Genomic DNA, 27880 nt, shown 5'->3' on the forward strand with positions numbered 1-27880 from the left:
GATTGTTTTAATGTGCTCTTGGATTCGGTTTGCCAGAATTTTATTGAGTATTTTTGCGTCGATATTCATAAGGGAAATTGGTCTGAAGTTCTCTTTCTTTGTTGGGACTTTGTGTGGTTTAGGTATAAGAGTAATTGTGGATTCATAGAAGGAATTCGGTAGTGATCCATCTGTTTCAATTTTGTGGAATAGTTTGGATAATATTGGTATGAGGTCTTCTATGAAGGTCTCATAGAATTCTGCACTAAACCCATCTGGACCTGGGCTCTTTTTGGTTGGGAGACCTTTAATGACTGCTTCTATTTCCTTAGGCGTTATGGGGTAGTTTAACTGGTTTATCTGTTCCTGATTTAACTTGGGTACCTTGTATCTGTCTAGGAAATTGTCCATTTCCTGCAGATTTTCAAGTTTTGTTGAATATAGGCTTTTATAATAAGATCTGATGATTTTTAGAATTTCCTCTGAATCTGTAGTTATGTCTCCCTTTTCATTTCTGATTTTGTTAATTTGGACACACTCTCTGTGTCCTCTCGTTAGTCTGGCTAAGGGTTTATCTATCTTGCTGATTTTCACAAAGAACCAACTTTTGGTTCTGTTGATTCTTTCTATGGTCCTTTTTGTTTCTATTTGGTTGATTTCAGCTCTGAGCTTGATTATTTCCTGCCTTCTACTCCTCCTGGGTGTTTTGCTTCTTTTTGTTCTAGAGCTTTTAGGTGTGCTGTCAAGCTGCTGACATATGCTCTTTCCTTTTTCTTTCTGCAGGCACTCAGCGCTACGAGTTTCCTCTATACCACAGCTTTCATTGTGTCCCATAAGTTTGGGTATGTTGTACCTTCATTTTCATTAAATTCTAAAAAGTCTTTAATTTCTTTCTTTATTTCTTCCTTGACCAGGTTATCATTGAGTAGAGCATTGTTCAATTTCCACGTATATGTGGGCATTCTTCCCTTATTGTTATTGAAGACCAGTTTTAGGCCGTGGTGGTCCGATAGCACGCATGGTATTATTTCTATCTTTCTGTACCTGTTGAGGCCCGTTTTTTGACCAATTATATGGTCAGTTTTGGAGGAAGTGCCATGAGGAGCTGAGAAGAAGGTATACCCTTTTGCTTTAGGATAGAATGTTCTATAAATATCTGTTAAGTCCATTTGGCTCATGACTTCTCTTAGTCTGTCTACGTCTCTGTTTAATTTCTGTTTCCATGATCTGTCCATTGATGAGAGTGGGGGTGTTGAAATCTCCTATTATTGTGTGAGGTGCAATGTGTGTTTTGAGCTTTAGTAAGGTTTCTTTTACGTATGTAGGTGCCCTTGTATTTGGGGCCCAGATATTTAGGATTGAGAGTTCATCTTGGTGGATTTTTCCTTTGATGAATATGAAGTGTACTTCCTTATCTTTTTTGATGACTTTTAGTTGAAAATTGATTGTATGTGATATTAGAATGGCTATGCCAGCTTGCTTCTTCCGACCATTTGCTTTGAAAGTTGTTTTCCAGCCTTTCACTCTGAGGTAGTGTCTGTCTTTGTCTCTGAGGTGTGTTTCCTGTAGGCAGCAGAATGCAAGGTCCTTGTTGCGTATCCAGTTTGTTAATCTATGCCTTTTTATTGGGGAGTTGAGGCCACTGATGTTGAGAGATATTAATGACTAGTGATTATTGCTTCCTGTTATATTTATATTTGGATATGAGGTTATGATTTTGTGCTATTCTTCTCTTTGTTTTGTTGCCAAGACGATTAGTTTCTTGCTTCTTCTAGGGTATAGCTTGCCTACTTACGTTGGGCTTTACCATTTCTTATCCTTTGTAGTGCTGGATTTGTAGAAAGATATTGTGTAAATTTGTTTTTGTCCTGGAATATCTTGGTTTCTCCATCTATGTTAAGTGGGAGTTTTGCAGGATACAGTAACCTGGGCTGACATTTGTGTTCTCTTAGGGTCAGTATGACATCTGTCCAGGATCTTCTGGCTTTCATAGTTTCTGGTGAAATGTCTGTTGTGATTCTGATAGGTCTGCCTTTATATGTTACTTGACCTTTTTCCCTTACTGCTTTTAATATTCTTTCTTTATTTTGTGCGTTTGGTGTTTTGACTATTATGTGACGGGAGGTGTTTCTTTTCTGGTCCAATCCATTTGGAGTTCTGTAGGCTTCTTGTATGCCTATGGGTATCTCTTTGTTTAGGTTAGAGAAGTTTTCTTCTATGATTTTGTTGAAGATATTTACTGGTCCTTTGTGCTGGGAGTCTTCACTCTCTTCTATACCTATTGTCCTTAGGTTTGATCTTCTCATTGAGTCCTGGACCAATGTTTTGGACCAGTAGCTTTTTCCGCTTTACATTATCTTTGACAGTTGAGTCAATGATTTCTATGGAATCTTCTGCTCCTGAGATTCTCTCTTCCATCTCTTGTATTCTGTTGGTGAAGCTCGTATCTACAGCTCCTTGTCTCTTCTTTTGGTTTTCTATATCCAGGGTTGTTTCCATGTGTTGTTTCTTGATTGCGTCTATTTCCATTTTTAATTCCTTCAACTGATTGATTGTGTTTTCCTGGAATTCTTTCAGGGATTTTTGTGACTCCTCTCTATGGGTTTCTACTTGTTTATTTATGTTTTCCTGGAATTCTTTCAGGGATTTTTGCGATTCCTCTCTGTAGGCTTCTACTTGTTTATTAATGTTTTCCTGTGTTTCTCTAAGGGAGTTCTTCACGTCTTTCTTGAAGTCCTCCAGCATCATGATCAAATATGATTTTGAAACTAGATCTTGCTTTTCTGGTGTGTTTGGATATTCCATGTTTGTTTTGATGGGAGAATTGGGCTCCGATGGTGCCATGCAGTCTTGGTTTCTGTTGCTTGGGTTCCTGTGCTTGCCTCTCGCCATCAGATTATCTCTAGTGTTACTTTGTCCTGCTATGTCTGACAGTGGCTAGACTGTCCTATAAGCCTGTGTGTCAGGAGTGCTGTAGACCTGTTTTCCTGTTTTCTTTCAGCCAGTTATGGGGACAGAGTGTTCTGCCTTCGGGCGTGTAGTTTTTCCTATCTATAGGTCTTCAGCTGTTCCTGTGGGCCTGTGTCTGGTGTTCACCAGGCAGGTCACTTGCAGCAGAAAAGTTGGTCTTACCTGTGGTCCTGGGGCTCAAGTTTGCTCGTGGGGTGTTGCTTATGAGCTCTCTGCGGCGGCAGCAACCAGGAAGATCTGCGCTGCCCTTTCCGGGAGCTTCCGTGCACCAGGGTTCCAGATGGAGTTTGGTGTTTTCCTCTGGCGTCAGAGATATGTGCAGAGTGCAGTCTCTTCTGGTTTCCCAGGAATGTCTGCCTCTCTGAAGGTTTAGCTCTCCCTCCCACGGGATTTGGGAGCAGAGAACTGTTTATCCCGTCTGTCCCTTCAGGTTCTGGTGGTGTCTCAGACGCAGCGGTCCTGCTGCACCTGGGCCCTCCTCTGCGGGAACCCAGAGGCCTTAAACAGTTTCCTATTGGGCCAGGGATGTGGGCAAGGGTGAGCAGTGTTGGTGGTCTCTTCTGCTCTGCAGCCTCAGGAGTGCCCACCTGACCAGGCAGTGAGGTCTCTCTCCCACGGGGTTTGGGAGCAGAGAGCTGCTGCGGGCCGGGATCCGCGGGTTTGGGACTCCCGGTAAACCCCGCAAGTGCCCAGTCCTAGAGGAATTTTTGCCTCTCTGTGTCCTGAGTTCACCAGGCAGGTCTCTTGCAGCAGAAAAGTTGGTCTTACCTGTGGTCCCGAGGCTCAAGTTTGCTCGTGTGGTGCTGCCTATGAGCTCTCCACGGTGGCAGCAACCAGGAAGATCTGCACCGCGCTTTCCGGGAGCTTCCGTGCACCAGGGTTACAGATGGTGTTTGGTGTTTTCCTCTGGCGTCAGAGATGTGTGCAGAGTGCAGTCTCTTCTGGTTTCCCAGGCGTGTCTGCCTCTCTGAAGGTTTAGCTCTCCCTCCCACGGGATTTGGGTGCAGAGAACTGTTTATCTGGTCTGTCCCTTAAGGTTCTGGCGGTGTCTCAGACGCAGCGGTCCTGCTGCTCCTGGGCCCTCCTCTGCAGGAACCCAGAGGCCTTATACAGTTTCCTCTTGGGCCAGGGATGTGGGCTGGGGTGGGCAGTGTTGGTGGTCTCCTCTGCTCTGCAGCCTCAGGAGTGCCCACCTGACCAGGTGGTGAGGTCTCTCTCCCACAGGGTTCGAGAGCAGAGAGCTGTTGCGTTTCAGGATCCGCGGGTTTGGGACTCTCGGTAAACCCCGGAAGTGCCTGGTCCTAGAGGATTTTTGCCTCTCTGTGTCCTGAGTTCACCAGGCAGATCTCTTGCAGCAGAAAAGTTGGTCTTACCTGTGGTCCCGAGGCTCAAGTTTGCTCGTGGGGTGCTGCCTATGAGCTCTCCGCAGCGGCAGCAACCAGTGACGCTGCCTTTTTTCTTTTCTCCCTACACCCTTCTGGTGGCTCAGGTTGGACAACTAGGTGCCCATGACCAACTCCTCATTGTGGATGAATTTACTCTGGTTGGACTTTCTCAGGAAAGGTATGACTAATTGGTCACTTAAACACGTCAACTAATTGGTTAGTTTTAGTGTACTGAAGTGATAGTTTGCATTTAATTTTGAAATTTGAATTCAAAAAGAAGTGATGTAAAAGCTCTTTGTGTTTACTCACCTTCACTATAACCCTAGTTCTTAGAGCACATGAATCTCATTTTGGGTTCACTCATAAGAATGTATATTAGTATAGAACATTTCATTAAATAATTATATAAATATGTACACATATACTTAGAGCTTGTAAAAATCTTTAAATATCTTAATGTTTATGTTCTAGAATAGAATATATTTACCTGTTTTATAATTAATTATCATAAGTGATGTGGACAGGACATAATCTTCTGAAAGTCTGGTTTATTTCCCCAAACAGCAACCAGGCTGAGGAACCTAAGCACAAGTATTCTGAACATAGACTCCTCTATGACAGTGAGCACTGTTTCTTTATATTTTCTTCCTAGGGCAGCAGAACTCATGACTACAACCAGTTCCATGGTTATACTGGAAGTTGCAAATCAAGGCATCCTCTCTCCCTGCCTGTCCACCTGTCTTACCCAGCCATTGTCCTCCATGGTGCAGAGAGGTAAGAGCTAGTGACTCAAGCCAGGTTAGCCAACATATAGTAATCCTGTATTGAGATATGGCTCCTCCTAAAAGTTATCAAAATCTGGGGCTGGAAAGATGGTTCAGTATTTTACAACACCAGTGTTAGCTCACAACTGCCTAAAACTCTAATTTCAGGGGATTTGAAACCTTCTTTTAAGTTCTTTGGACACCAGTCAAGCATTCATGTGCACACATGCTGGGCAAACACTCATACACATAAATTATTTTTATAAAGTGAGACCCTAAAAGTCCCATGTAGTAGCTCCTACCACAGCTCTTGCTCAGCTTTTCAAGGAAGAAGTTAGTTGAGACTGAGTGCATGATGCTGAGAAATACTTCTGGATCATGATACAGATCAGATCTGATGGTACGGTTTACTAGATATATTCACAGTCTGTTAGGTGCAGTATTGTGAATCCTCTTCTGACCCTGACTCAGCTTTTATTTTTACTTTTTATTTTTTCAGTTTTATTTTTATTACGCTACTCAAGTAAATTAATACTAAATTAATGAATCTGGGAAAATGAGAATTAGTTTAAATGAGTAAATAAAATGTGAAATGTTTTTTATTGAAAGCATAGTGTCAAAATTATAGTTTTTAGCAGGGCATTTAAAATACATGCTTTTTAGAAAACCATTTATTTATTTCCTTTACAATCCTGTCTTCCCAGTAACCCACCATACAAATCTTCCCTCCATCACACTTTTCCTGAAATGGCAAAGCTTGTTTCGGGGTGTCAACGCCCATGAATGCTTTTTAAAAGATTGTAAAACAGATACCTGAGGAAAAAGTACGACTTTTATGCAGTTTTAAGCATCTGATTGTATACTTCTTTACATTTCACAAGAACAGACCCCTCTACCTAGACCTGAAGTTAGGAGCTAAATTTCAGGAGTGACAATGCCACAAACAGCATGCATCAGTGTATAGAAAAATCTTTTTATTCCTTTGTAGACACAGGAACAGCTGGCTACTTGGCCAGTGAGCCATAAAGCAGTGTCAGGTCTGGTTATATAACCATTCCCCAGTTTTTGTTACCTCCTCTGTGAGGAAGAAACATGCATGAAATTTTGCTAATATCTCTGGTGAGTCCCTGAAGTAGTATAGCTTCCTCTTTTCTTTGCTCAGCCTCTTACCCCTTCCAAGGAAGAGCTTCAGGAAGTTTTACCTACTTGAGCTCCACTGAGTAGAGGCTGGCAAGGGTCTCTAGTGTGACAGTGATATGTGGATCCATAGGTCCTCAGTGGAATCTAGCACATGCAGCCAGGAGCACCTGAACTCTTCCTCCAAGTCAGTTGCCCCTGCTTCCACTCTGACCAAGAGTGGTCCTGGCCATTGGGAAACCCCAGCAGAGGTGCTGCCCACCCCTGTGACTGTCTCCCAGCCCATATGAACAGACCTCCCTCCACCACCTCCTCTACCACAGGTCCACTACACCAGATATTGGTGGCATTTCAGTGGATTTGCCACTCCCCCCTCCTTCTGCAAACAAGGCAGCATCCCAGTCTGCACAGGTGGCTGGGAAAAAAGAGTGAGGAGCAGCAGTGGTGGTCTGAGATATAGAAGGCCTGTCTGGACAAGGAAGCAGAGAGGAAGCACAGGGAGCAGGAGAGGAAAAGGCGACAGATGCACTCTCATTCCCTGAACTTGCTTCCTTCTCATCTTTGACCACACCGACCAAACCAGGAAAACCTTCCACACTGCAGAGGCCCCAAGAAACAGTCATTCTGGTGTTGTAGTCCCTGCAGCAGCCCCCCACTATTGAGCACAGGGATCTGCAGTTCATAACTATCAGAAAAGAGGTGCTGTCCTCTGGGGAGTCTGTCTCCAGACCCATAAAAATAAGATGTCAGGAAGAAGCTGGAGAAGCAACAGCAAATGCACCTTGTGGATATGCTAAGCAAGGAGATCCATGAGTTGCAAAACAAGGGGGACGGTAGTGCAGAGGAGACTGACTGCCTGTGGACGCTTATGCTGGAGTGGCAGTTCCAGAAGAGACTTCAGGCCATATTTCTTGTGTTTATCCCAGGTTCATTTCATAAAACTGTTCAAGAAGCACAACATTTGATGTTTCCATAGTAGAAATTTATAACAACAATGTTTTTGCCCTTCTGGCCTTAGACAGTTCTACAGTGGTGTCTATGGTTAAGTGCCAGGCAGTGAGAACCCAGGAGTAACATTCAGAGGTACAAAGAATGACCAGCAGGTGAGGTGCTCCTGGAGCCCAGTGTCCTGAGTGCAGGTCCTCAACCTTACAGCTGCCCACTCCAGCTGTGCCTGGGATGGAGCCAGTGCTACCAACTTAGGAGGCATCTCAGGGAGTGTGCTTAGTATGTGTCCCATTGCTTCAGTGCATGACAAGGTTAATCTGCAGGAGTAGCAAGGATTTTAGCCAGCTCGCGTTCTGTATCTGAGGAAGAACATGTCTTTAAGAACATCAAGATGCTCACCTCTAGCACATATCAGCTTTATATATCAAAGATATCATAATAAAGCTGTTTAAAACATAAAAAGTTATAAGGTAGCTCAAGGGTAGGATTACTGACCCTGAGTATTATATCTAATTAAACACACACACACACATACACACACACACACACACACACACACACACACACACACACACACACACAGAAAGAGCTACAAAAGTTGGAAAAATAAACGAATCTTAAAAATATATAAATAAATGTATAATTATTAAAATCTATATGAGAGTCAATGTTTATCACCCAGCATTGAGGAAGGGGCTTAGAGAAATGAATTATCCCCCTCCAACCTCAAAAAACATACGCACACACACAATCAATGACATGTGTAATTATACCAGGAAATACCCGTATTTTATAGAATGCCATAATCGAAAGTAAGAACCATCTTTTTTGTTAAGGGTTGCCAATACATTCTTTTTCCAAGGTGTGTGCAGCTGTGCCAGTCTTGTTCACTATGGGATGGAAGAGGTCCCTGACCTGTGAGCCTAGAGGTGAGCAGGGGATCTTTGCTCCATTCTGAGACTGAGAAAGGCAGGATGCCCACTCAAGGGTCCATAGCAGGGAAGGTTTTCAAGCTATGACAGTGCTGGAAAAGCCTATACAAGGCACACAGTTAGCAGTGATGTGTTTGCAGGGAGTCCAAGAAACCAGCTTTGTACTGATGCAGGTGGGCAAGCAGTTATCATCCACCTCCCACTATGACAGCAATGAGAGTATTGCTTAAGTTTTATTTCATAGATTTGATCCCTGACCAAAATACCAAAAACTGCACCCTTAATGATGTAGCAAATAGAATAGTGGGTGCTAGGCCAGGAACCTATGATGCTTCTAATACCATTGTGTATTTCCGAGCAAGGAAGGAGAGGTATCAATGGACAGCAGTCTGTTTCCCCACGAGTACTCTACCACTGAGTTAGTAGCCTTAGCCCTCCTCACCTCTAGAAAAAGGGTGTCACTAAGTTGTCCAAGCTGATCTTAAACTCATGATGTAGACCAGGCTAGCCTTGAAGTTCTGATCCCCCTACCTACTGTGTGTCTTGAGTGTCTGGTATTACAGGCCCGTTTATCTATGGATTAGTAGCCCATGGAAGAGTCCATGATCCCATGACCCTCTAGTTCTCACCCTGTGGAGATATTGGCCTAAGGGGGAGATGGAGTCCATCTGAAGGGATGGGTCAACAAGACAACTCTGTAGAGTGGGGAACTCATCATTCATATTGGGTCCCTGCTGGGAAGAGGAGAAATCAAGAGGAGGGAGGAGATTGGTGTTGGGGAATCCTCCTCTTCCTCATCTTTCTCCTCCTCCTCCTCCTTCTGCTGCTAATGCTGCTGGTGCTATTGCTGTTTCTCCTGTTGGTGCTGTAGCTTCTGCTGGTGTCTTTTCCTTGGCCATGTGTCTGAAATCACCTCCTGTTTATACTCAGGACATGACAGAATTTCAAGATGGCACTGTGAGAGAAAAAAAGTCAATTTATTCTAAGCAAAAATCTTATGCGGTAGAATACTTAGATTACCATTTGGAGCTTTGATTGCCTTATTATTTTATCAAATCTTCTCTTCTACTTCTCAGTTAAGATTTTTGAAAGAAATCATTTAGAAATGTTACATATATATATATATATATATATATATATATATATCAATTGCTAGGTCTTAGGAATGAAAAAATCAGTATGCAAAACAATATGCATGCATGCAGGATTCTGACCATCAACAATAACCAACAAACTAGGTTGTTGATACTTATTCAGTGACAAACCTTGTTATTAATTTTAAGGCTTAAAGGAGTGGGATGTTACATTTGAAAACATAAGACTCTGTTCTGCAGCACTTGTGATTGATGACCACATGTGCTAGAACCAGTAGCCCATGGATGAGTCCATGAGCCCATGAATCTCTAGTCCTCACCCTGTGGGAGCTATTGGCCTAAGGGGGAGCTGTAGTCCATCTGAAGGGATGGGTCAACAAGAAAACTCTGTAGAGTGGGGAATTCATATTGAGTCCCTGCTGGGAAGAGGAGAAATCAAGAAGAGGGAGAAGGCTTGGTGTTGGGGAAACCTCATAAAAGAACTTAGAGAAGATACAAGGTAAGAATTGTGGGGAAAATGGAAACCAGAGACAGAGGAAGGACCAGCATAGAACAAACTAGAAAGGACAAAGCACGAAGGTACCTGGGCTGTGCCTGCTGCTTGTTATCTGGACTCTCCCTGTGGCTCATTTCTGGGGTGAGATTCTGTTCTGCCCCAGGCGAGGTTTCTTTCTCCTTGGCAAGCAGCAACAAAGCTTTATCAGGGCATTTGCTATATTCCTGGTCCACCCCTTAAAACCTCTGTGCCGGACCCTGCTGGAGATGGGCTTATCCTCTAATGGGGCTCTGTGGGAGAGTAGATTATCTTCTTTTATTTCCTTGTTGCTACTCTTCTCACTGAAGATGCTTGTTGTTTGAATGTATGGGACACTCATGGCACATTTGTGATAGTGGTCCTGTGTAGGTGTCATCGGTAGTGGCCTGAGACGACCAGCCACAGTGGACCTTCTTCCTCCTTTTGTATGAACCTTCTGGCCATAATGAGATACGTGACCTTGGGAGAATGACACCTGCAAGGTGTCAAGGACTGGCAGGCTTCCACTCCTCTTTCTTTGTAATCTAAAAGCAGCAGCAGGATCAAGGCTAGGAAATGGGGCTGCAATGGGACTCACTTGCTGTGCCTGGGCTGTGCAGCCATACCCCGGGAGAGCCTGCTGTTGTAGGAAGCAATAAGTTGCCATTTCCTCATTATATTTTCTTTTTATTAGGGAGTATTTTATTACAGAGGCTTGAAATCCCATGCATTTCATCGCACCCAAATTTCAGGGTCTGGCCTGAGGGGAAGCAGTTCTTCACAGCGAACTGTGAACCTCTTCCCGTGTTCTTTGAACCAGGCGTGTTTCATCACCTCGCTGGCTGTTGGTCTATACATTGGATTTACTGTTAGTAATTGACTAAGGAGGTTCTCCAGTTCTTCTGAAACCCCACAGGGGGCAGGATACACCCCTGCAACAACTTGTTTTTGTAATTCTTGGATGATCACAGAATCAAATGGGAGCTTTCCCACTACCATATAATACAAGACCACTCCTATTGTCCACATATCATTCTTTATCCCGTCATACAGAAGTCCAAGGAAGCGTTCCGGGAAACCAAAAGAATACGCACCGCAGTGCTGGTTTAGCATTTGTCCAGGTTGTGTTTCGGTGCTAAGCCCAAAGTCGATGACTTTGACCTTTTTGTTTTTATCAATCATTATATTGTCCACTTTCAGGTCTCGGTGAACAATCCCCTTTCCATGGCAGTAGCTCACTGCTGATAATATCTGTTCAAATATTTGCCGGGCCTCATCCTCCTCTATGTGCCCTGACTCTCTGATGTACTGGTAGAGTTCTTGGCCTTCCACCAGCTCCATTATGAGGTATATTCTAGTTTTGTTTTCAATGACTTGTAAGAGAGAAACAATGTTGGGGTGGTTGATCTTTCTCATTATGTTTGCTTCTGTCATGGCTGGCCGGAACCACTGCTTGTTCTTTCGGAGAACTTTGACCGCCACTGGGGTTCCTGTGAGCCGGCGGTGGGCCAGGAGGACCTTGGCATGGCTTCCTTTTCCAATAGTCTTCAGTACTTTATATTGGGAATGAAAGGTTCCCTCCTGAGAGATACTGGGATCGGGACTAGAAGGTGGTAACTCCTCCTCAGTCTCTGTAGGCATTTTATCAGTACTAATGCTACCTAAAAATAACAAACAAATGGAATCAAATAATGAAAAAGATGGAGCAATTCAGGAACTAAAATTACACATGTGGAACCTAAAAGAAACAAATGAAACAAAAAGAAAAAAATAATAACAAAGAAAAGACTAGACTAGAAAAATAGAGTAAAATTATGAACAGGGGGAAATATGAAGAATCATAAGTAAAAGCCACCCAAACAACCATCCCAAAAGAGAAAGCCAAGTGCACACAAATACTAAATGTAATGATGAAAATAAAAATCGTTATACTACAATAGGATTGGGCGGCCAAAGCTGATCAATACTGTGAATGGATGTAGTTTGAAGAAAAAGGTCAGATGAAAGAAACGAGAGGAGAAAGAATTAGTATAAGACAAAACAAACAAATGTAAAAAGCCAACACTTAAGGGAAAACTCCATTGAATTTCAGGACCTAGTGATCCACAAAAATCCACAACTCTCCAGAGCAAAATACTGAAAATTAAAATTAACCAACCACAAGGAATGAGGCAGTTAAATATCAGTGAATAGTTAACCTTAAACAAAGGCCGAAGAGTCAAAGTGTCACAAAGGGCAAATTTGTATCAAGTCTAAGCCAATGATTGCTTGTACTCAATAAATGGAGAAACAGGAATAATGTAAAAGGATGAAACCGCAGGGCATTGAAAATGGAGATAGAGTTAATCATCCGACTGCAGAACCGTAAATAATCAAAGCAGTAATATAGCATGTGAGAACATAAAAACCACCACCAAAATGAATCCAGCAATCCATAATAAATAAATAAATAAATAAATAAATAAATAAATAAATAAATAAAACCACAATAAGGAAATAGCCAGTGGTCTTGAGAATATATGGCCTAATTCTATCTCTTAAACACATAGAAAAAAAATCAATCCATAAATAAGCAGCCAGCAGTCTACGTAGGCCTTTAATCTGATATTATGGGGTTGGCATATCAAATTCCTGGGAGCCACTGGAGAGCCAAGACAGGTACTTGGGCAGCTGCAGGCCAGTGAGAGAGCCTGTCTTGAAAATGAGGTTGAGGACCTGCCTCAGGAACAGGAGCCAGGGTGACTTCTAGCCTCTACACTCTTTTGCACTGAGGTGCAGGTAATATAGATACAAGGGGCAAAAGGGGATGGGCACGTGCGTGCACACACAAACACACACACACACACACACACACACACACACACAGGCACACACACAGACAAACACCCAGATTCATACAAAACACACTCACGTAGGAACAGGCACACACATACTTACACACAAGTAAACCTGGAAAAATGCACATCACAGACACACACACACACACACACACACAGGGACACACACACACACAAAAGAAGTGGTACACACATACAAACATACACACAAACAAACCTGTAAACTCACACACTCCTACATATACTGACAAACACACAAGCGAAAGTGTACACACACTCACACACAGGCAAATCTGTCAGCACACACTCTCTTACACACACTGATACATACACATATACACAGTACAGTAAAATCCAATACAACCACACACAGCTCACAAGATACAACCAAGTCGCAGAGGGCTCCACTCCACACCTCCTCTCAAAGCACTCAAAGAAATCCAGGCCTGGCAACAGCTTAACATCTGTTGGCTGGGACGCCTCACAGTCGCTCCTCATGAGGTCACAATAGGACCTGTCATGACATGGTTGGGAAGGGCTTCAAGGCTCTGGCTTCTGTGGGCTATGGAGAGATTTAAGGCTTTTAGAAATCAAAGCCTGTAAGATGTTTACCTCTCCTCGGTTCTCTGTTTTGAATGTTTTCTATGCCTCCTGCTTCAAAGTCGTCATGTCTACACTCAGGGTGTCACTTTTTCATTGAATTCTGAATGATTAAACTCAAACTGATGGTACACTGTTAAAAAAATAAAAAAAAAAACAAAGCTGTGTTTCTAAACTGACCCATCAAGATGACACTGATTTCATAAATCCTCAGAAAGGCTCTAGGTTATCATCAAACACCTGAGACAAAGCTGCAGGGATAGGCAGAGCACTTGCCTCCCAAGGGTAAGGAATTGAGTTTCAATCCCCAAAACCCCCATCAATGTTGGATGCATCAGCAAAGCCTACAAGCTCAGCATCTGTGGAGTGGGGAGGGGTTGGGGCTTGAAGACAGGTGGTCTGACATGCAGGCGTGAGGACCTGTCAGAGGATGGCCTCTGACAGGACATGGGGTAGTGGTATGCATGGACACCTAGGCACATAAGGGGGTATGCATACACAGGCAGACACTTCCTATCACACAGAGGTTGGCATGATGTATAGAAAACCAAGTCCATCCTGAGTGTAGGGCTCACTTTAAATATTAAGGTCCAGTGATGGAAGAGGCATGTATGAGGACAAGGAGCCCTGTGCAACCTGGGGCTAGAAGGAACAGAGTGGCTATGCTGACACAGTTGAAATGAATTCTCAATCACTGTCTGTGACAGCCAGGTCACAGGACCCAGTCTGCTGTGTTATTTGTGAGCAGCCAGTGCAGCCAGAAGCTAACTATTGAGCACTGACTGGCCCAAGCCCAGAAAGGGTCTCTGTTTCTCAGATTGCTGGGGGCAGTGCAGTGTGTAGCGCTTTCCTTCTGAAGACTCTTCTGGGGTTTGGAGTCCCCTGTAGAGGACTCTCATGGCTGCAGACACTAAGCCTGGGAGGAAAGATCCTCATCTGTAGAGTTCACTGAAAGGCCTGAGAGCAGAAAAGGAAAGAAACAGGAAAATGTGCCACCTCTGCTCACTGTGGTTCAGCTTCTGCCTTTGCAGCTGAGCTCAGGTGCCCTGGAGTCCTCCCTAGCCTGAGTCAGTGATCTCAAGTTTAAGTCCCTACACCCTGGTTTGTAGTATCAAACAAAGCACAGTTTCAGGCAAGAAAAGCTGTGAACACCATCTAGACATTGTTGTCTACATTTGAGGGGGACTGTTGAGCCCCAAAGGGAGCAAGGGTTACAAGGTCAGGTATTATAGGAATGGCCAGGGTTGGAATCCAAGTTCCAATCTCCCTTTGCTCTGGGCAGAGGGTAGGCCTGGCAATTGGTTCCTGCTGTGTACATGGGGAGAATCAAAGGGTCTTATGGGATCGCTGGCACAGACCTGCCCAAGCATGGCTTAGGGAGCCTCACACCAACTCAATATTTGATGTGTTCCCAGTTTTGTCTACCACCCTCAGCTGTGTGCCATTTTCCCTGCCTTTTGCAAGGGACCCTAAATATCTTCCTATAAAAGGCGATCAAGGAGGAGTTGCACAAGGACAGGTGGGGCTCTGTGGGGAGGTTCACATGGGCTAACACATTAGAGGGCCACAGTCCCTGGATTGATGCTGGATGGACACCCTCCTCTGACATCCAACAGAGAGATCTTCACAGAGATCAAAGGAGGCTTCTCTGAATAGCTGTGCAGAGCACCTCCGATTCATGGACTTAGGACTGACACCCATAGGATGCTTTTGAGGAGCCGATTGTGATTCAAGGGCTCATCTGCCTGAGTCCATGTGCCTCTAGAGATGAGCCCAGGACTTGGCTGTGGCTGGTTATGGGGTCAGATAAGAGGATGGGAGGGGGCTTGTCCTTGGCTCCTGGGAGTAGAGCAATTTTTCTTTCCCTGCCCCTACTTTTTTTGCTTTTCTTTCCTTGGCATAAGGAGGGACTGGAAGAAGTCTGTCTATGGGGAGTGAGGCTGGCTGGGAAACTGCTCTCTGTTCTACATTGTCATGCAGCTGGGTGCTTGGGTTGTTGGCAGGATAACCTCTGCACCATTCCAGTCTGCTTCTCTCCACTTTATCCATGCATCCCTGTCCCAGGGCTGGGAGACCAGGATACAAAAGTCCCACCTGTGGCTTCCAGTCCAGGGATGGAGTCCCTCAGTGAATGGATTCCAGATGGTTCTGTGTAAAGCTGCATCGAACAGGGTAGTTACTGAACATGTGGGTACATGGAGGAGGATACTGCACTGCACCCACCCACATTTCATATAAAACCAATCCTCATGCTCTGGTACTAATTGGTTCTTTTTATACCTTTCACCATTTTTGCTATTCACTGTACTGTTAAGGGTGGATTTTCATTGTTTCACTTCTGCAAAAAGACAGAGTTTAGCATTGGAGACTCCCTACAGCCTGGCTAGAAGGGAGTCCAGCACCCATGTGTCCTTCTAGGAAAAAGCTCTTTCATAGGATGCCTCCCTGAGTCCCAGTATGTGTGGAGGGCTCTGTGCCCTACCCAGGGTTGACCTCAGTATATTAACGGGAGCAGAGGCTTCTCTCTGATAGAACAGTACCACCCTCCTGCAAGATGTCTATGATGGTTTGTATATGCTTAGCTCAGGGAGTGGCAATATTAGGAGGCGTGGTCTTGTTAAAGTAGGTGTGTCACTGTGGGCATGGGCTTTAAAACCCTTTTCCTATCCACATGCAAGCCAATCTTCCCCAAGAAGCCTTCAGATGAATACGTAGACCTCTCACTTACTCTGGCACCATGACTGCCTGGATGCTGCCATGCTCCCAGCTTGATGATACTGGACTGAGTCTCTGAACCTGCAATCCTGTGTCCATTAATGTTGTCCTCATAAGAGCTGCATTGGTCATGGTGTGTCTGTTCTCAGCAGTAAACCCCTAACTGAGACAATGTCAATGTTCCCTGCTCCAGCTTCCTGGCTATAGAAGCTTCACACATGAGCGGCATTCTCTTGGGATATGGGCTTAATAGGCTCTAGGCTGTCTGCTTGATCTGAGAGTGTTAGGACATCCTGCTCCTAAGGGCATTGTTACTGTTCCCATGCAATACTGTGAAAACATCAGCAGGCTCATGCTTTCTTACCCCCCTGAACACAATGCTGCCTTTTCCAGGAGTGGATCCAACAGCTCTCAGAACCTCCTCAGGAACTATGTGTTACCCAAGGATTACCTGCACTTGCTTACACACCCCTATTCTGTGTCCTGAAAACTTTTCAAAGCCCATTCATCTGAGACTGGTGAGTTCAGGACAGTAGTCCCAAGTGTCTTGTCCTACGCTGACAGTTCATTCTCATGAGGCATCACTTACCCTTGACAGAGGATTTTTCCAAGGGGCATTGGATGTGCAGGAGAATTGTGTGTGCTGACTCCTGTCAGATCAGCACAGGATACCATCAAGGCCCCATTTGCTCTTGATTTTGGAACTCATGGTCTTGGCACTGTCTTGTTGTTATTTAGGTCCCTGTCAGTCCCTAATTGAATTTTAGCATGGGAACCCAGGGCAGTTGTCTTCAAAAATATTCCTAGTATGGGCCACATCTTCACCTTGCCAGACATAAAGCACAACAAAACACCAGGCAGGCAGAGAACCCTCGGGGGCTGAAACTGGCATGTTCAAACACTCTGGCTTGACCTTGGCCAGCACAGATTCAGAGAACATCTTCTATGTAGGAAGATCTCCTTCCTCCTCTCAGAGTTTAGGACATCTAGAGGTAGGCTAAGGTGCTGGCACAATGTGAGCAGAGGCAGCACTCTGGGCTTGTTCAGTGTCAAAGCCTCCCTGCCACCCCTGTATCACAGTCACAGCAGCCCATCTCATGAGAATTCTAGGGCTGCTGATATCCTGGATGAATAATCCATGTTCTGCTGCTAGTTTCTTTGCTTCCACATGGACAACTGAGAGAAGGGATTGATTAAGTGTAGGTGAGGAAGCCCTGCAAATATCTACTTGGTGTTAATAAAGACAATGGGTTCTGACTGGCAAGATCTTTGAATTAGATTTTGAAAAATGCCACCTAGGAACAGTTAGTAGGTACTCTCAGGAAGGTGCAGCATGGTGGGCACAATGGGACAGGATCCCTGAGGCTGGTGCAGTGGGACAGGGTCGTTGGGGCAGGTAAAACTGAGTAGGAAACATGAGCCAGGAACAACCGGGCAGGGACCCTGGTTCAGTTACAACAGAGCAGGAATCCTGGGGGAGATGCAAGGGGGCATGAGTCCTGGGGAAGGGATCTTGTAGTTGTGGCCCTGTGGCATGTGCAACTGGCAGGGACCCTGGGGCAGGTGCACTGTGACGTGCACCCAAGCTGGAATGTTCAGACAGGTGTGTATTTGCTTCATGCAGCTGCTGTCTGAAGTAGAGAACACTGGCAACTGCCCCAGAGGGGATTTTGGGAACTCCTTCCAAGAATACCTTAGCTCCTAACTGAGAAGCTATACATTCCACAGATGGACCTTTATTGAGATGAGCAGATTCTAAGGGAGCTGCCTTGAATGAACAGCCAAAGAAAGCAGAAATGAAGAACAAGCAATTGCAGCAGACATGTTCAGTGTGTTTTCGACCAGAAAAGTAGGACTGGAAGAAACTGATTAAGTCAAATCACTTATCTGTCTATCCATCCATCCATCCATCCATCCATCCATCCATCCATCCATCCATCCATTTCCCTGAGGGAAGTCAGCTTTTCTTTCTGAGAAGGTCAAAGCGGCGCTCCCTTGTGGTGACAATGAGGATTGCAGGCAGTGAGATAAGTGGGTATTTATTTATTTATTTATTTATTTATTTATTTATTTATTTATTTATTTATTTCATGATCTGCGATAGACTGCCACTTGTGGCCAGTCCCCATCTGCATCAGCTGTACCATAAACCCAGTCTCAGTGTGACACAGAAAAGGCCTAATTGGAAAGTATGTCCTCTCTCTAAGCGACACTGTATAATAACATACTCTGGACTGCAGGTCAGTCAAGGCCTGTGTTTAGGAGACTTGTGGACAGATGAATGTCTGTGAGTCTGGACTTAGACTCTGTGGAGGGCTCAGGTCACCTGACTGTCCTGAAGCTTCCCACTGTGATTTATTTCCCTCCTACAGAGCCAGCCACCTCAGCAAATGCATTTCCTGGTTATCCCCTAATCCACTTACACTGTGTAGAGTGTTCAATCTCAGGGAGGGCCTGGGAATCTGAGAGACACCACTGAGCCCCCTGGGCCTGGCTGACTCAACCTGAGGCTACTCTGTGTGTCTTCATTTTGCTCACCCTCCAGAGACCTCAAAAGTCAGCAGTGAGCTTGCTGAGAGGTCAGGAACCTCCATATTGGCCCAAGAGCAACTGTCCTCTTTTACAGGTTAATCCACAGAGCTTGTAATTCTGATTGGTGCAACAGTCAGGAAGAGTGAAAGATGTCATCTCCCAAGGACAAGTGCTGTGCTAGTGGACACTGAGGAACTTCAGGGATCAAACCCTTCCCCATTCTTCTCCAGCCTCTCTTGTTCTTCGTTGAGATGTTTCCTGCAGATCTAAAAGATATAGGCAATCCATGACATGGGTTTGAACATAATCTCGACATTTTATTCATTGCCTGATAACTAAGACTAGGTAAAATTTATTTATTTATTCATTCATTCATTCATTTGTTAAACATACGTACAGGGTAGCTGTATTTAGAAAGACCAGAGAGGGCATCAGATGTCATTAGAGACATTTGTGAGCCTCCATGTGTTTGCTGGGATTTGAACTCAGGACCTCTGGAAGAGCATTCAGTGCTCTTAGTCACTTACCAATCTTTCCATTTTCCAGGCTAAATTTTTACTTCCAATAATGTCTTCTTTATTCAGGTTACATCCTGATCCCAGTCACTCTCCCTCTTCCCTTCCCAGTCCCACCTTACAAATCCTTTCTACCATAATGCTCTCCCTTCTCTTTGGACAAGGGGAGAGTCCCTGGGTACCACACCACCCTGGGACATCTAGTCCCAGGTGGCCCGAGCACATTCTGCCCCACAGATTTACAATCAGGCAGTTCGGGTATGGGGAACAGATCCAATGGCAGGCAACACAGACTGAGACAGCCCTGGATCTACTTGTCAGATGACCCACATGGAGACCAACTGCAGATAGCTAACCCGGCTCTGGGGTTGGTTGCACAGGCTCTAGCATACTCCATGGTCCAAGGTATCTGACTGTCGGGGACTTCTTGTAGTGTTTTAACCCAACCAGTTTCCTTGTCACTCTCCCCCCACTCTTCCACAAGACTTCCCGAGCTCTATCTGAGGATTGGCTGTGGCTTTCAGCTGCTGAGTGAAGCCTCTGGAGACATGTGTGCTACTTTTCTGTCTGCAAGTAAATCAGAAAGAATATCATAAATAGTGTCAGAGGTTGTGTCTGTCACATGAGACAGATCTCACTTTGTGTCAGTCATTGACTGGTTGGTCCCTCAATATCTGCTTTACCTTTATCCCTGCACACTTATTGGCAAGACAGACTTCGAGTTGAAGGTTTTGTGAATGTATTGATGTCTCCTTCCTCTTCTAGAAGTGTTTCTTGTTACAGGAGGTGGCCATTTCGTTTTCATGCTCTGGTAAGCCTGCAAGGGAGGCTTTGTGTTGGGTCCAGTAGTTAAAAGCAAGACCTGGGAAGAGGAACGGCAGAGTTGTGATCTAGGACTTCCTGCAGCAGCCAGCTCTGGGTCCTGGGAGCCTAGGCAGGCTTTGCAGTCATAGAGCTCCATCCACTGCCCAAGTCCCATCCTGACACTTTCTCCATCTCTATTACAGACCATTGTAATTCTGGCATAGTCGCTCTGTCCTGGGCCCGATAGGCCATCCTACCCTGGAAGAACAGAGAGTTCAAGGACGGCCAAATTTCACTTAAGCAAACTTGTTCTCAGACTGTGTGGTTGCTCTGTCTTAGCTCTCATAACACACTTTCCTCTACGTTGCCTTAGGCTGTATCCTCCAAGCATCCCACCATGCATCAGCTCCATATCCTGACGAACCTACCCTAGGGTCCCTGATAATTCCAGATACTTTAATGTTCTCCCAGGATAGACTGTGGCCTCCGGTGTTGCTCACATTGATCCTAGAAGTTCTTGGGAGCCTCCATGCCATCGCATAGGATGTCTCTGAATCCGCACTGGCCTGAGGGATTCCATCTGGCACAGGATTCTCTCCCTATTGTTGAATTTTGGCTCTTACGTTTTTCAGGAATGGCTCTGCATGTGGTCAACACACACTACCCTGGAAGACCAGAGAGTTCAAGGACGGCCAACTTTCACTTAAGCAAACTTTGTCACAGAGTGTGTGGGTCCCATCAGCAGAGAGTAGCCTCCACATTGCAATGATGTGCAAACTTCTGCCTTTCAGCCATGATGGAGGGTAGCCTGAGGACCCTCCACAAGCCACAGGTGGGTGATGTGTAAATTGGGCATGTTATTGGGTCAGGTCTTCAGTGCAGTGCCTTAAGCTGACAGCCTTTTGGGAGGGCATATGCTTCTCTATTAAATGAACTGGTTCCACTGTTGGCCTGGACTCTGCTGTGTCTGCCGCTCATGCTCTCCTCCAAGTCTCTAACTGTCCCTAACTCTCCTTGACTGGCTGGTCAATCAGTCTTCATACCAGTCTAGAGCCATTCTATAAACACAGAACCCAGACTGTCCTCTGCCGACGTTTAACGGGGCTGCTGGTTTAGTGTCCTGGGTTCCCTATGGGGGTGCAAACTCAAGTTTCTTAGGTCCCTATGTGTCTGACAAAAAGCCTTTAGAACAAGGTAGATGTGAAGAAATCAGGAAATAAACTCCTGCAGTACTTCATGTCTACCACTGGAGGGCTCTACACTTTTCTGGTCCTGGTGTGCTACTCAGCAAACCCTCTCACTGGAAGGCTCTGTGCCTGAAGCAGAGAACCTCTGCTAAACACAATGTTACCAAGAAACTGGCTGTATCTTCATGGCAGCCTGTAGAAGATTCTCCACGACCCTGAGGACCCAATTGGGAAACCTTAGGTAGGCAGGGTGTGGGAGCCACCAGGGCTGTATGGAGACCTTACCCAGAATTTAATCTCCAGCTGTGCATTCCGATTAACATGACCCACACTCCTATGAAGGTCTCTGGGTGGCTCCTGATATGAGTTGGGGGAGGGGGGAGGACAAGGAAGCTGGGTCAAGACAGAAGCACTGTCCTTACTCACTGCGTCTGGGCTTGTTCCTGCCCTAACTGGGAAGCAGGAACCAAACACCCCCTCCTCATGGGACTGTCCGTGATGAGGCCAGCTGAGGATCTGAACTGTCAGCAAGAAAGACAGGAGCTGTATGTGCCACAGACCAGAGCACAGTGTCCCGCATAAGCCCATCTCTCAAATGATGCCATCTCCTCCCCAGAGTGGCTCCAGTCTGGGTTAGGAGTGGGTCATGTATTCCGAGCTCTCTGCTACTCCTGCAAACACAGCAATGGTGCCTTCTCATGCTCATCTATACTGAGCCTAGGGAGCAGCCAGAGGTCATACTCATGGGAATTCAGACTCAGTTCAATCTGCTATCCTGTAGCCCATGAGTCTGGACTCAACTTTACTGGTCAAGGCCAGTGGTTTATTTCCTGGACAAGACTTTGAGAATGTTAGTGACACATTGTATGCCCTTGGCTGGCCTTCACACTAATAGCCCTGAGTGACCATTCCAGCCTGCCCTCAGGGATTCAGATCAGCATTGGCCAGATCAGGCTCTTTGCTACCTGGTCCTATAGCTCACCTCCACTGTAGTTCATGTGTCCTGACTGCTGCAGCTGCTCCAGAAGCTACCAGATGTCTTCCCACAGAATCCTGTAGTCCCTGTGGGCTCATCCACAGACATCTCACACTCTCCCTGCTGGGAGTTAGGTTGGATGCCTGCTGTGTGGGAGCTGCCTTGGCTTGTGGAGCAGAGTCAGAAGCAGTGGAGGAGATGTTGTCTGCTGCTCTTAATGTCCTCAGTGCCCAGGGCTTGCCTGTGGTGTGGTTGTGGTCCAGCTCCAGTTAATCACTGATATAAATTCAGCCCGTAGAAGCTGCGTACCCCATGAGGCACAGGGAGGACCATGACTGAGGGAGAACCATGCAATCCAGGACCCTGTTGGGATCAGGGAATATTCCAGGTCCCCTCTCACGCAGGATGCAAGGCTAGGAGCTCTGTGTGCCCTGACACAGGGGCATGGGACCGTGACTCCCATGAAATGCTCCTTCATACCTATTACATCATCAGCTTTGAGAAGGTCTTCCTCAGTAAGAACATTCCACACTGCTTGCCTCTGCCATCTGGCTCTCTTTTCCAGGGCTGCATGCCCTCAGGAACATTGACATGTCTTCTATGAAAATTAATATTCTGTTAAATCATTTTGATAAACAGTTCTCAGCATGATATCTGTGCCCAGAAGTAGTCATCAGCAATTCTCACAGGGACAGGGAATCAAAATATTCCCCCTGCTCTTCGTCCTCCTCTTTCTCCTCCTCTTCCTTCTCTTCCTCCTCCTCCTCTTCTTTCTCCTCTCTTCATCTTCCTCCTCCTCCTCCTACACTCCTCCTTCTCCTCCTCCTGCTGCTGCTGTGCCTAATGCTGCTTCTGCTATTGTTGCTACTCCTGTTGCTGCTGTAGTTTCTGCTGGTGTCTTTTCCATTGCCATGTGTCTGAAATCACCTACTGTTTATACTGAGGACATGAAAGAATTTCCAGATGACACTGTGAAATAGACAAGACAATTTATTCCAAGCAAAAAAGACAGTGAGGTAGAATTCTTAGCTTACCATTTGGGGCTTTGATTTGCCTTACTATATTATAACTTCTTTTTTCTACTTCTCAGTTGAGGTCTTTGAAAGAAACCATTTAGACCTATTACCTATAAAATTCAATAGATCACTAGGTCTTAGGAACAAAAAAAAAACAGTATGTAAAACAATATGCATGCATGCAGGATTCTGACCATCAACTATAACCCACAAACTAGGTTGTTGATACTTATTCAATGACAAACCTTGTTAATTAGTTTTGAGGCTTAATGGAATGGGATGTTACATTTGAAAACATAAGACTCTGTTCTGCAGCACTTGTGATTGATGACCACATGTGAAAAGATCAGTAGCCCCTGGAGGAGTCCATGAGCCCATGAACCTCTTGTCCTCACCCTGTGGGAGCTATTGGCCTAAGGGGGAGCTGGAGTCCATCTGAAGGGATGGGCCAACTAGAAAACTCTGTAGAGTGTGGAACTCATCAATCCTATTGGGTCCCTGCTGGGAAGAGGAGAAATCAAGAAGAGGGAGAAGGCTTGGTGTTGGGGAAACCTCATAAAGAACTTAGAGCAGATACAAGGTAAGAATTGTGGGGAAAATGGAAACCAGAGACAGAGGAAGGACCAGCATAGAGCAAACTGAAAAGGACAAAGCACAAAGGTACCTGGGCTATGCCTGCTGCTTGTTCTCTGGACTCTCCCTGTGGCTCATTTCTGGGGGGAGATTCTGTTCTGCCCCAGGCGAGGTTTCTTTCTCCTTGGCATGCAGCAACACAGCTTTATCAGGGCATTTGCTATATTCCTGGTCCACCCCTTAAAACCTCTGTGCCGGACCCTGCTGGGGATGGGCTTATCCTCTAATGGGGCTCTGTGGGAGAGTGGGTTGTCTTCTTTGATTTCCTTATTGCTACTCTTCTCAGTGAAGATGCTTGTTGTTTGAATGCATGGGACACTCACGGCACATTTGTGATAGTGGTCCTGTGTAGGTGTCATCGGTAGAGGCCTGAGACGACCAGCCACAGTGGATCTTTTGCCTCCTTTTGGATGAGCATTCTGGCCATAGTGAGATACGTGACCATGGGAGGATGACACCCGCAAGGTGCCAAGGACTGGCAGGCTTCCACTCCTCTTTGGTTCTAATCTAAAAGCAGCAGCAGGATCAAGGCTAGGGAATGGTGCTGCAACGGGACTCATTTGCTGTGCCTGGGCTGTGCAGCCATCCCCCTGGAGAGCCTGCTTTTGTAGAAAGAAATAAGTTGCCATTTCCTCATTATATTTTCTTTGTTTTAAAGAGTGTTTTACTACAGAGGCTTGGAATCCAATGCTTTTCATGGCATCCAAAATGGCCGGGTCTGGTGTGAGGGGAAGCATTTCTTCATAGGGACCTATCAATCCGTTCCAGTGTTCTTTGAACCAAGGGTGTTTCATCGCCTTTCTTGCTGTTGGTCTAAAGTTGGGATTTACCCTCAGTAATTTACTAAGGAGGTCCTCCAGTTCTTTTGAAACCCCACAGGGAGCAGGATATACCCCTGCCACTACTTGTCTTTGCAGTTCTTGGATGATCACTGAATCAAATGGGAGCTTTCCCACTACCATACAGTACAAGACCACTCCTATAATCCACATATCATTCTTCGGCCCGTCATACCGATGGCCAAGGAGGAGTTCAGGTGAACCAAAGGAGTACGTGCCGCAGTGGTGGTTTAGCATTTTTCCAGGTTGAAATTGGGTGCTAAGCCCAAAGTCGATGACTTTGACCTTTTTGTTTTTATCAATCATTATATTGTCCAGTTTGAGGTCTCGGTGAACAATCCCCTTTCCATGGCAGTAGCTCACTGCTGACAATATCTGTTCAAATATTTGCCGGGCCTCATCCTCCTCTATGTGCCCTGACTCTCTGATGTACTGGTAGAGTTCTTGGCCTTCCACCAGCTCCATTATGAGGTATATTCTCGTTTCCTTTTCAATAACTTGTATGAGAGACACTATGTTGGGGTGGTTGATCTTTCTCATTATGTTTGCTTCCATCATGGCTGGCTGGAACCACTGCTTGTCCTTTCGCAGAACTTTGACAGCCACCGGGGTTCCTGTGAGCCGGTGGTGGGCCAGGAGGACTTTGGCGTTGCCCCCTTGCCCAATTGTCCCCAATACTTGGTATTGGGAATGGAAGTTGCCCTCCTCAGAGATACTGGGCTCGGGTGTAGGGGTTGGTAACTCCTCCTCAGTCTCTGTAGGCATTTTATCAGTACTAATGCTACCTAAAAATAACAAAAATGGAATCAAATAATGAAAAAGATGGAGCAATATAGGAGCTAAAATTACACTTGTGGTACCTAAAAGAAACAAACAAAAGAAAAAGAAAAAAAACAAACAAAGACAAAGTAAAAACTAGACTAGAAAAATAGAGCAAAATTATGAAAAAGTTAAGGGGAAAATATGAAGAGTCATAAGTAAAAGCCACCCAAATAACCAACCCCAAAAGAGAAAGCCAAGAGCACACACATACTAAATGCAATGATGAAAATAAAAATCGTCATACTACAATAGGATTGGGCGGCCAAAGATGGTCAATACTATGAATAGATGTTCATTGAAGAAAAAAAAAACAGATGAAAGAAACGAGAGGAGAAAGAATTAGTAAAAGACAAAACAAACAAATATAAAAAGCCAACACTTAAGGGAAAACTCCATTGAATTTCAGGACCTAGTGATCCACAAAAATCCACAACTCTCCAGAGAAAAATACTGAAAATTAAAATTAACCAAAAACAAGGAATAAGGCAGTTAATTATCAGTGAACAGTAAACCTTAAACAAAGGCCGAAGAGTCAAAGTGTCACAAAGGGCAAATTTGTATCAAGTCTAAGCCAATGATTGCTTGTACTCAATAAATAGAGAAACAGGAATAATGTAAAAGGATGAAACCGCAGGACATTGAAAATGGAGATAGAGTTAATCATCCGACTGCAGAACCGTAAATAATCAAAGCAGTAATATAGCATGTGAGAACATAAAAACCACTAAAAAATGAAACCAGCAATCCATAAAAAATAAATAAATAAATAAAACAAAAAACAAAACCCAATAAGGAAATAGCCAGTGGCGTGGCAATATGTGACCTAATTCTTTCTCTTGAAGTCATCCAAAAATCAATCAATCAAGAAATAGGCAGCCAGCCATCTACATAGGCCTTTAAACTGATATTATGGGGTTGGCATACCAAATGCCTGGGAGCGACAGGTCAGCCAACCCAGATACTTGGGCAGCTGCAGGCCAGTGAGAGAGCCTGTCTTGAAAATAAGGTTGAGAACCTACCTCAGGAACAGCAGCCGGGGTGACTTCTGGCCTCTACACTCTCTTGCACTGAGGTGCAGGTAATATAGATACAAGGGGCAAAAGGGGATGGGCACGTGCACACACAGACACACACAGACACACACACACACACACACACACACGCACACACACACACACAGGCACTCACACAGGCACAGGTACACAAACAGGAACACACACAGAAATACACAGAAGTGAACTTATACTCACACAAACTCTTACAAACACCCAGATTCACACAAAGCACGCATACTTACACACAAGCAAAGCTGAAAAAACACACGTCAGACACATACACACATACACACAGGGATACACATACGCACAAGAAGACATACACACATACAAACACATACACACATACAAACTTGTAAACTCACACACTCCTACATATACTGACAAACACACAGGCAAAAGTGTACACGCACTCACACACAGGCCAATCTGTCAACACACACTCTCTTACACACACTGATACATACACATATACACAGTACAGTAAAATTCGACACAACCACACACAGCTCACTAGATACAACCAAGTCGCAGAGGGCTCCACTCCACACCTCCTCTCAAAGCACTCAAAGAATTCCAGGCCTGGCAACAGCTAAATATGTGTTTGCTGGGCCACCTCACAATCACTCCTCATGAGGTCACAATAGGACCTCTCATGACATGGTTGGGAAGGACTCTGAGACCGTGGCTTCTATGGGCTATGGAAAGACTTTAGGCTGTTAGAAATAAAACCCTGTAAGATGTTTAGCTGTCCATAGTTCTCTGTTTTGAATGCTTACGCTGCATCCTGCTAAAAAGTCCTATGTTTACACTCAGGGTGTCACGTTATCTTTGAATTCTGAAGGATTAGCCTCTAACTGATGGTATAGTTTTCTTTTTTTAAAGACAAAGCTGTTTCTAAACTGACCCATCAAGAGGACACTGTTCTCATAAGTCCTCAGAAAGGCTCTAGGTTATCATCAAACACCTGAGACAAAGCTGCAGGACTAGGCAGAGACTTGAGTTTGAATCCCCCAAACGCCTAATGGATGCATCAGCAAAGCTCATAAGCTTTCTCTGTGGAGAAGTTAACATGGACCAACAGATTAGAGGGCCAGAGCCCCAACCCATGCTGGGTGGACACTCTCCTCTGACATCCAACACAGAGATCTTTGTACAGAGATCAGGAGAAGGCTTCTCTGAATAGCTGTGCAGAGCACCTCAGGCTCAGGGACTCAGGACTGACACCCATAGAATGCTGTAGTGGAACCCTTTGTGATTCAAGGGCTCATCTGCCTGGGTCCCTGAGCCTCTAGAGATGATCCCAGGACTGGGCTGTGGCTGCTTATGGGCTCAGACACGGAGGTGCCAGGGGGTTTGCCCTTGGCTCCTGGGAGTAGAGCAGTTTTTCTTTCCCTGTCCCTGCTTTTTGAACTTTTCTTTCCTTGGGAAAATGGAAGGACTGGAAGAAGTCTGGCTATGGAGAGTGAGGCTGGCTGGGAAACTGCTCGCTGTTCTCCATTGTCATCCTGCTGGGGGTTTGGAGTTGTTGGCAGGTTAGCCTCTCCACCATTCCAATCTGCTTCTCTCCATTTAATCCATGCATCTCTGTCTCTTCGCTTCGTGACATGGTTGCACAAGTCCTAC

The 27880-nt window shown here is 45.2% G+C and overlaps 2 pseudogenes across 2 annotated transcripts; both read right to left on the reverse strand.

The window, feature by feature from the left end:
• Positions 1-8816: 8816 nt before the first annotated feature.
• LOC134485091 (sperm motility kinase Y-like) lies at positions 8817-11365 on the reverse strand (annotated as a pseudogene). Its single transcript, XR_015646205.1, has 2 exons — positions 9793-11365; positions 8817-9070 (listed from the first exon to the last, which is right to left on the reverse strand). The product of XR_015646205.1 is annotated as a sperm motility kinase Y-like, transcript variant X2 (transcript).
• A 12247-nt stretch (positions 11366-23612) lies between these two features.
• On the reverse strand, positions 23613-25142 carry LOC134485080 (sperm motility kinase Y-like; annotated as a pseudogene). The gene has a single exon (XR_015648494.1). The product of XR_015648494.1 is annotated as a sperm motility kinase Y-like, transcript variant X2 (transcript).
• Positions 25143-27880: the final 2738 nt, after the last annotated feature.

This window comes from Rattus norvegicus, chromosome 1 (genome assembly GCF_021556685.1).
Source record: "Rattus norvegicus strain SHRSP/BbbUtx chromosome 1, alternate assembly SHRSP_T2T, whole genome shotgun sequence".
Taxonomy (NCBI): Eukaryota; Metazoa; Chordata; class Mammalia; order Rodentia; family Muridae; genus Rattus; species Rattus norvegicus.